Source organism: Clarias gariepinus, chromosome 15 (assembly GCF_024256425.1).
Source record: "Clarias gariepinus isolate MV-2021 ecotype Netherlands chromosome 15, CGAR_prim_01v2, whole genome shotgun sequence".
NCBI classification, from domain to species: Eukaryota; Metazoa; Chordata; class Actinopteri; order Siluriformes; family Clariidae; genus Clarias; species Clarias gariepinus.
In genome coordinates, this window is record NC_071114.1 from 12,281,075 (window position 1) to 12,290,663 (window position 9,589).

Here is a 9,589-nt window from a genome sequence, read left to right on the forward strand (position 1 = left end):
ATAATGCACGTATAATCCATCAGTGTATCATTTAACCATCAATGCATAATTGGTTGCTTAATGCATTCTCTCATACATCCATTATATTCCCTCAGCTTCCTCTTTCCACTATATTGTAAGACTGTCTTGATTAACCTGTACCATGAGGAAGCATGTTTGGTCATTTGGGACAGCTTGAAACTGCTTTATTCAATTACAAATATCTGTAAAGGATATGGACAAATATGCTTATATACAGTATTTGCAACTTTTATTTAGATGCCTTTTAAACATTGAATACATTATAAAAGAAAAAAAGAAAAATAACCAAAAATCTTGTAATTTTTCCATTTGATGCATTTTGGGGTAAAATGTATGATAGTTATTATCTTACATGATTTAAATCATGCTAATTCCATAATATCAAAAACTTTTCTGGTGAACTAGTGGCTAGCAGCTATGTTTCCTTATGGCATGTCAAAAATTCAGATGAAGTGAGCCTTTGTGGAGGCCTCCAAAAATATGGATCAGGTGAAAAAGGAAAGAAGAAGCATGGTGGCGTGTTAGCACTGTGCATTTGCACCTCCATGGTCTGATTTCTGTCTCAGGTCTGCGCGCGTGTGTAGTTTGCATGTTCTCCCCATGCTTGGTAGGTTCCTGCAGTTACTCTTCCTCCCACAGTCCCACAGTGAAAGATATGCAAACCAGCCTATTGGTGTTTCCAATTTACCCATAGGGTGTGAGTGTGTGATTGCATGCCCTATGGTGGATTGTGATAAAGGGCACACAGTCTTACTTAGCTTTTTTGCATGTTCTACATGTTTTCAGTCTAACTGCCGTTTCCAAATTCTCCATAGTGTTTAAGTGAGTGTATGAGTGTGTGTGATTGTGTGCCTAGAAATGGATTGGTGCCCCAGCTCTATTTCCCTGAGTCCCCTGGGGAAGAATGCAGGCTTCCCATGACCCTGTGCAGAAAAAGTGCATGAAAGAAGAGAGTTAAAAAGGAAAAACTCGTATAAAATAAAACTATACAGTAACAGTACATTTGGATTTCCATGATTTTGAGGTGGTACTTACAAGTCTACATTTTTTGTGTCTTTAATATCTTCCTCTAGGAAACATTAATATAGTAAACCTTTAAAGGGGTCTTTAGCATGGATCTTAAACTTTTTGCAGCTTGAAGCCCATTAAACTGTAAAAAAGACTCCCTCCTTCTTAAAATATTATAAAAATATTATTCTCATTATTAATGACCATTATTAGTAACAACAATAATAATGTTAAACTGTGCTTAGACATTAATTAACAGACCTAAAGTATTTGTGAGTTACAGAGGTTTTGAGCAAACCAACTTAATTCAAGTTACCATTTCAAAAGGTTAATACTGTATGTATAAAAAGTTTAAAATACACATGACTTTAATAATTAATATATTTCCAGTACAATAACAACAAAAATCCTGGGCCCCCTGACTATGCTTCAGGGACCCTGCTTTGGGAGCCTTTACACAATTGAATACTTTATGCATATACAGGTAAATGTTTACTTAGAGGTCCTCTTCCAGTATCAAGCAGAGGTACAGTTTAGTAAACATTTTTGTGCATGAATCTGCGGCTAAAGTCACAAGAAGTTGCCTCTAAAGTACAACTTAACAGTGATAATAATGTATGACCATATCAGTTATTTTGCTGTTGAGAAACATAAGGCTTTACTTAATATGATCCTGTAATGAAAATCATCAGTATGATTTTAGGTAGAAAAAGCAGGTCTCAATATCTTGTGAGTGGTAGAAGCCCCCTAAACTTAAATTATTATTAAAATATTATTCTTATTATTAATGAATATTATTAGAGCCAATAATAATGTTTAACTGTCCTTAGAATGAGGAATGAACCATCGAATTTAAGGTGCAAGAGTTCAACTTTTTAAATCATTAAAAAAAAACTGTTTTTGTTCATTCATTCATTCATTCATTCATTCATTCATCCATTCATTCTCATATCCTTATCAGGGACAAGCTAAATCCCTAATGCTGAGTATCAGCAGGAAAGCACCATGGATGGAAGCTCTCTATTTACATTTAAATAAAAAAGGGTTCTACTGTAACATAGTATAAAGGTATTGCTGTGTGCAGAAAACCACAATTTTGCCCAGAGAGCCTCAGGGTGGAGAGCTCTTCCAATCTTTCTCTCTGGCTTTATACATGCCAGAGAAAGGATGCTGGGGAATCAATCAGCCATGGAGTCCAAATATTCTAATCTTATATGGCTGCCTGAAAGTAGCAGCAGGGAACTTTTCTCCTCCTGAAGAACTCGCGAAAGTGAGGAAGAATAACATGCTGAGTAAAGAAACAGCTTAATCAGGCAGAAATAACATGCTTTGTTATTCCCTGTACAGTAAAGGATGCCTCTTCAGTCACAACTATCTCCCTGCAGGAATAACAGTTGGGATTCTGAAGCCCCCAACATGCATCTTTTTGAAACACTTGTCATGCATCATTGTCAAACCCGTCATTGCAGTTGGAGAGGAACACTGAGTGCTTGACCCTGCCATCCCACCATGTAGACGCCAACTGGCTGTTATGTCACATAGTGAGTGAGACAGGCTCTATGCTTTGTCTCATTTTTGAACTTCAAGAAGATTCAACACTGCACAACTGGGACTTGAACTCGACTCCCAGCTGTAGATTGTATGACCTGAGTGAGCGGTATCCTTATCTAAGGACATTCTACTCAAAGAAAATGATTTTCTAAGCATTTCAGCTGACATGAGAGAGAAAAAAACTGTTGTTTTTTCCCCACCAAATCTGTCATGGTTGGATAAAATATCAGATCACATAAAATGGATAAAATATCAGATCACATAAATATCATCACATTCTTGATACAGATTTCCAGAACAGGGCCCTTGGACACTTGGACTTAGATTACTTTACATTTATGCCATAATTAAATCAAAATCACTGACTTTTTTACAGGCACAATTCGGTTTTCCAAGTGAATGTTCTGTCAGATTATGATTGTTTTTCATTTTTACAGCAACAGTTATTGTTATTGGTATTTATAACCACAGCGTGTGGCAATTTATGCATATGCTCATGGCTGGTGTAAAGCAGTGGAAAATAAGTGAAATGTGAACAAACAAGGTGCTCAGAGTCAGAGTGAAATATGACAGCCCCATGCTTGTGGCTGCACAGAAAAGGTGGCACAGCTGTGAAATATTCATTAAGATGAAAGCCGAGCATAAGACATCATCAGAGTTGCATCTCAAACTGTGTACTAGCTACTAGTGGCATATAGATTGAGTGATGGATACTGATATTTATCGCCAGAGAAAATCTGCATACTGTAACTACTATATATATACATATATATAAATGTTTATGTGTGTATATGGCTAAAAGTAAGGAGACTCCCGACTCAAAATTAGAAGTACACAATAGTACCTTTATATTGCAGCATTATAAGAGGCCTAACCATGTTCCAGTATGATGTATGGCAATTTCCCTATGCACAAATAAGGCTCCATGAGCGGTTTGCCAATGTTGCAGTGGAAGATCTTGAGCGTTCTGGCAGTCCACAGAGTCCTCAACCCCACTGAACATCTTTGACATGAACTGGAACATCAACTGCACCCCGGATCTTCTCTCCCAGCATCAGTGTCTGGCCATGTGGCTGAACAAACATACTTACAGTCTCCCTCCTAAACGGGGACTAAACAAAGCTGTTCATAAAGCACATACAGTATGAGTGGTATGATCAGGTGACTGAAAACTTTCGGAAATATAGTGTACATTATACAGGGGCCTTTAGGTAAAAGCAGGATTTGTGATTAGATTTCTCCTGAATAAAGGTGTAAAACCGATTGACATTTACAGAAGACTTCAGGTAGAGTATGGTCATAAGACTCTTAGCTGCAGTAAATCATCAGAATGGTGCAAACATTTTAAAGAAGGTCATACATCCATAAATGATGACTTCATTCAAGGTGGCACAGAGCCTACTGCAGTCCTTCCCATGAACATTCAATGAGTGGAACGCTGTAAGAATCGATTAATAACTTGTCGCCAACTTGTGCAAGAGACACACCTGTCTATGGGACCATCAATCACAAACACCACTTGCACATTACAGAAACTCAGCTGGGAGTGCCACATCCCCTGTATAGTCCTGACCGCACTCCAAGCCATATCCACATGTTTGGAGTTCCTTGAAGGCCAGCATTCCAGCGGTGAAGCAGGCAGTTTAAGTATGGCTCCAGCATACCGAGAAACTTTCTACCTTGATGGTATCTAAGCGCTAGTGAAACACTGGGATAAGTGCATTGGTGTAGAAGGGATTATATAGAAAAATAAAAGTAGTTTTACTCTAATACCTGCACTCTGTTATTCTGCACAATCAATAGTCCTATTACTATTACTAACATAACTGATCATGAGTACATCATCTGTATTGAATAGACAATATGTTCTAAACAGGTGCAAATACAGAAACAAATAGAATAACATTCTGGTGTTAGTTTATCAGAAACACTTACAGAGTATCAGGTTAAGACAGTAGGTGTGCAAAATGACTGAATGGTTGTTACTGTCATGTAGATGTGTACAAGGCTCAGACATGAAGCTTGTTCGGCAAAGAAATATCCTGCAATGCATTTACAGTATGGTTTCCATTTATACCTCCTTAACAACTGCCTGGTCGAAATTAGGCAACAGGTTTGTTTAGTTTATATTTTAAATGACATAATTTGTTAGAAAATATCAATCAGGCAAAGATAATGACTCCACTTATCACATATTTCTTCATGATACCAATTATCATCTGAGTGATATAGCTGAGTTTTTTTTTTTTTTTTTGTATTTCTTTATAGTTAAAGAGCTCATGTTTAATTTTGAAAACATTCAGTTTCAGCAACATCCACTTGATACAGCTATCAAGTGATGCAGATAGTGACATTGTATTGCACCCTAACCTGTTCCTCTGTTATTATTCTCTCCTACCATGATGCCAGGTTTCATTACCAGAAGATTTTAAGGGGGTAAATCAAAGCAACCCTTGCGCTAGACAGCATATCATTGACCAGCAGTTTTAGAGCTAAATTTATTCAATAATCTATTAATGTAACCAGCCAGTTCTTGTACACTACATAATGTACAAAAATTCAATAGCATTATCTAGCATATTTATACTCTGACTGTAATATTAACAAGAACACCGTTTAGAATGCAGGAAAATCATTTGATTTCTGTGATAATTATCTCTTTTAATAGGGTCTAAATGAGCTAATGAGCTTCTGTCTAATCCAATAAATATCAATAAAAGGAGGTTCTGTTCAGACATTATGTGTGGATAAAAATGCAGCTTTTGATATTGAATGTGTAATTAATTAAATCATCATCTATCTAAAATACTGTATTTTGAGGAAAAAATGTGGTAACATTAAAATAATAAATACTCAAGGACTCTAATAATTTGCCATAAATAATTATTTTATAAATTCTAATCATGTAGTTATGTCAGTGTTACTGTTCAATGCTATACCATGTTGTTTACTGCGGAATCTTTATAAATACTAATCACCGGAGCATAATCATAGAGCATTTATTAACAATGATTAAAAAAACATAATAAACATTACATATTAGTAAAATAATTAATTCATTGATTAAATGTTTTATTCATTCATTTACTGCTGAAAAGTGGTTGACTGCAATGACCAATGACTTCATGCCAACATTTACTGCCATACACAGCATCGCAAGGTAACTGAACACATTTACCTTATCACTGTACCTAAGGACAGTTTTCATATGCCTGCACTTTACTTGAGTGGTTCTATTGCAAGATATATATTTTTTAACTTTATCTTCACTACATGCTACAACAAATATTTGCACTTTCTACCTTCTAATAGAGAGAAAGGGCTGTACTATGATTTAAATGCTACTATGAGCTAACACATGCTTAGTATGTACTTTTGATACTTAGGTCAATTTAAAGGTAAGTATTTTGGACTTTTTATCAACTACAAATGTAAATGGATGACTTGTACTTTTACTAAAGTAATATTTTACCTATGATATCTATAACTTTTAAGTATGTTAAAATTAAATATAGTTACAATTGCTTTATAAATCATGCTCGCTGTCCTGTATACTACTGTAAAGTATAATGAAGAAACTGTAGAAGTAGCTGATAAGAAGAGACCTTTGAGATTCATTTGTTATTTGTTTCTGTAGTTCCTGGATACTGATTTGTTTAAGATGTTGCCGGCATTCTTTATTCACTCTCGTGTAGAATCCAGTAACCTCCAGTGATGAAGTTGATGATCCTAATCAGCTTATTCTTATACTCCAGTAACCTGATGTAAACACTACATTTTCTTACACCCCCTGATTGACTGAACAGTGACTGGTCTCAGAGCCACCTAGAGATCCTTTGACTAAATGACGCTAAGGAGTGGATAATTTTCCCATGATCACAAGACAGCACTTCTCTTAATCATCTCAACTGTGAATGCACCCTAGAGTGTAGAAGTAATCAGTCTTTTTTGTCAGAGATAGTAAATGTTGATATAGATTATGAAAAAGAAAGGACAGTTCCTTGGGTAGTTGGGAGGTGGGGTGTTCCTCATCATAACCATCAAAATCATAGTGGAGCCTCACACATATTAACCTGATAGTATGATGAAAGTCCATGATCCCAGAAACCAAAAGGGCACCAAGTGTGGGTTTGTTGACCAGTTAAACAGGCAGTAAAATATAAAGGGAATAGAGAAGTTAAAGAGCAATGGAAGACTTTGTCCAGATATGAGTAGAAATGATTTAGATCAGAAACAATGAAATATAATTAATAATAATTAATATATATATATATATATATATATATATATATATATATATATATATATATATATATATTAATTAATTAAAAATAAATGCATTGTTTCTGTAGCCCTTAAAGTTGACCATGCGTCCTGATTTTAGCACTGGGTCTATATGGGGCGTCTTCCATAGGCTGTGGTTTAAAAAAAAATAGAACAGGTAATATAGCTCCTCAGTTCCGACAGGGACAGTTTTTTCCTACCACTTTTTTCATATGTCACTTTTTTGCCTAGCAGCAGTGTATCACTCCCAGTCTTCCTTGGATAGGCTCCATATCCATCATGATCCTGACCAGGATAAAGCAGTTACTAAAAGTGAGTAAATGATCCAGCAGCACCTTTCACAGAAGATTTTAAAAATAAACTTTTTGGTGAAATGAGTATTTTAAATACTTTGGCCTTCATCCTCGCTATGCGCCCCGGTTTGGTGTAAAATGAAAGTAATTACTCATCAAAAAGGAAATTGCTGTCAGAATTGTAATGTGAATGGGTTCTATGGGGCTTGATTAAATTAGGAAAAAAGAACTAATAAAAAATGTGATTATAATTTTAAGTATTTTTGCAATTTTATTAATTATTAATGCTACAACACTATTGGTCTATTTTGTTTTACTTTTTTACTTTAAAATAAAAAAAACCTACACTGTAGCACTAATGATGATGATCCCTCACTATGGTGAAATTATGGGTTATGTTTTCCCACACAATGGAAAAGCAATGGTCAGACTAAACAAAAAATAACATTTGCAGAAGCTAATTAGCTAAACGAGAAGAGACATGAAATGTGAAAAATACTCATTTGGTGAGCAAGTAAAAACAGCTCTGGGAACCCATGGGAGAATGATTTCTAGTTGGAAAAAGTGCAGAGTAGATTGTGCTGTTTATTGTTGGTGCTGTTTATTATTTGCATGGAGTTATCGACTAGAATTATCAACATGCCTTAGGACAGTGCTTCCCGAACCGTGTTCCTGGGGGAACCATTGCACTGCACAATTTAGCAGTTTCGCGGCTCCCAGCACACCTGATTTAACTAATTAGCTATTTAAGAATCTTTCCTAAATAGAAGAGGATGTGGCAGAGCAGGAAAAACACAAAAAATGTTTAGGGCAAGAGGTCCTTCAGGACTATGCGTGAGAAGCACTGGACTAGGACATTTGTGGCAAAGTTTTGCTTTTAGACTGCTGGGATTCCTTGTTAGCAGTGTTGGCGTCTCTACAAAAGTCTAGTCAAGTAAAAGCCTTTTAAGAAGCGTAAATCATGCATACTGTATGCAGAGGGGGTGCTAAGGGAGCTCAAGCACCTGGCCCACTTGGCCCTTGATGTCAAAAATGTCCTTTTGTCATAAGTGTTTTTTTTTTTTCCTTTTTTCAAAATGGCTAAAAATAATTTAATCACCTGGCCACCTTCAGCCAGTTAACATCACCTTTAAGCTTTTTGTGACATGCCCTGTCTAACAGAGTTGTAGTTGATGAGACTCAGGCAGATGCTCAGCAAGAGAACATTTCCCATATTAATTCTCTGAAAATATAATATGCAGGAACATTCGCTGGCTATAATTGTGGTATGCAGCATATTATAAGCGCATTGTTTGGTGTATTTTAAGTGCTTTTATACTTTAAACACATTAATAGAAGTTAATAGGTATCTTTTTTCTCTTTCTTGGGTCATGTGTCATTAATAGATCATGGTGAAAGTTTACACGGTTTTAACTGGGTATATCTTCTATTGTTTCATGTGTACTCTTTTATTAATTATGATATTCCTGAAAGAAATGATTAATATACTAATTGAAGAAAATAAAGCATGGGGAACACAAAAAAACAGGATCTGTGAATTTGCTGACCTGACCAGGTGAATTAGAACGTGCACAATACTTAGCATGTACAGTACCAGGTGTTTACATGTCTTCTTTTTTGTTATGGACAGTAGCTAAAACACACACTTTATTGCAATATATTAAATCGTTAACATTTTCCAACCTTACCCAGGTTGAGTTTATTACTAATTAGGTGCAAGAGAACTAATTATTATAAGTAATAATAATAATAATAATAATAATAATAATAATAATAATAATAATAACAACAATAATAAATTAGAAAAGAAAATGGCGCCTCATTTCTAGATGTTGCGGAAAGTGTTAGTCCAGAGGAGGAGATGGAGACAGGGGTTTGAGTGAAACAGGGACAGTACAGAGACAGGGAACAGCAACCCAGGAGACAGAGAGGGGAGCAAAAAGGTTACCTTCTGTTGTGGGCTGCTTTAATTCAGCAGGTTATGCAGTAAATGGTTTTAAAATCTTATTCCATGTGCCCCTTTTTAACTTCACCTGTCCCTCTAAAGGTCTCTGCACAGCCCTGCTGTAAACCATTAACTATCTGAACAACCCTTGAACAACCCTTGAAAGGTTAAAGCCGTGATGTTTGATGTTGAATGACTCACCTATTACAAACAGATCACTACATTGTCTATATCCAGGCATATTATCCCCCTGCCCTCAACACATACACACTTTATTTTTTTACCAGTTTGGTTTAACCATTTCCCACCCACTAGTAGACTATCCCCTATTATACAGTATTAGAGCTACTAAGCAGGTGGGTGAAGGCAAACACAACCTTCCCTCCTTCCTTTGCATCTTTCTGAGCTGCTGGTCAGTCCGTCTAGTATCATTGTGATTGACGGGGAGAGACAAGGCCATCCAACCCCCCCAGAGAGTAGGGTCAAT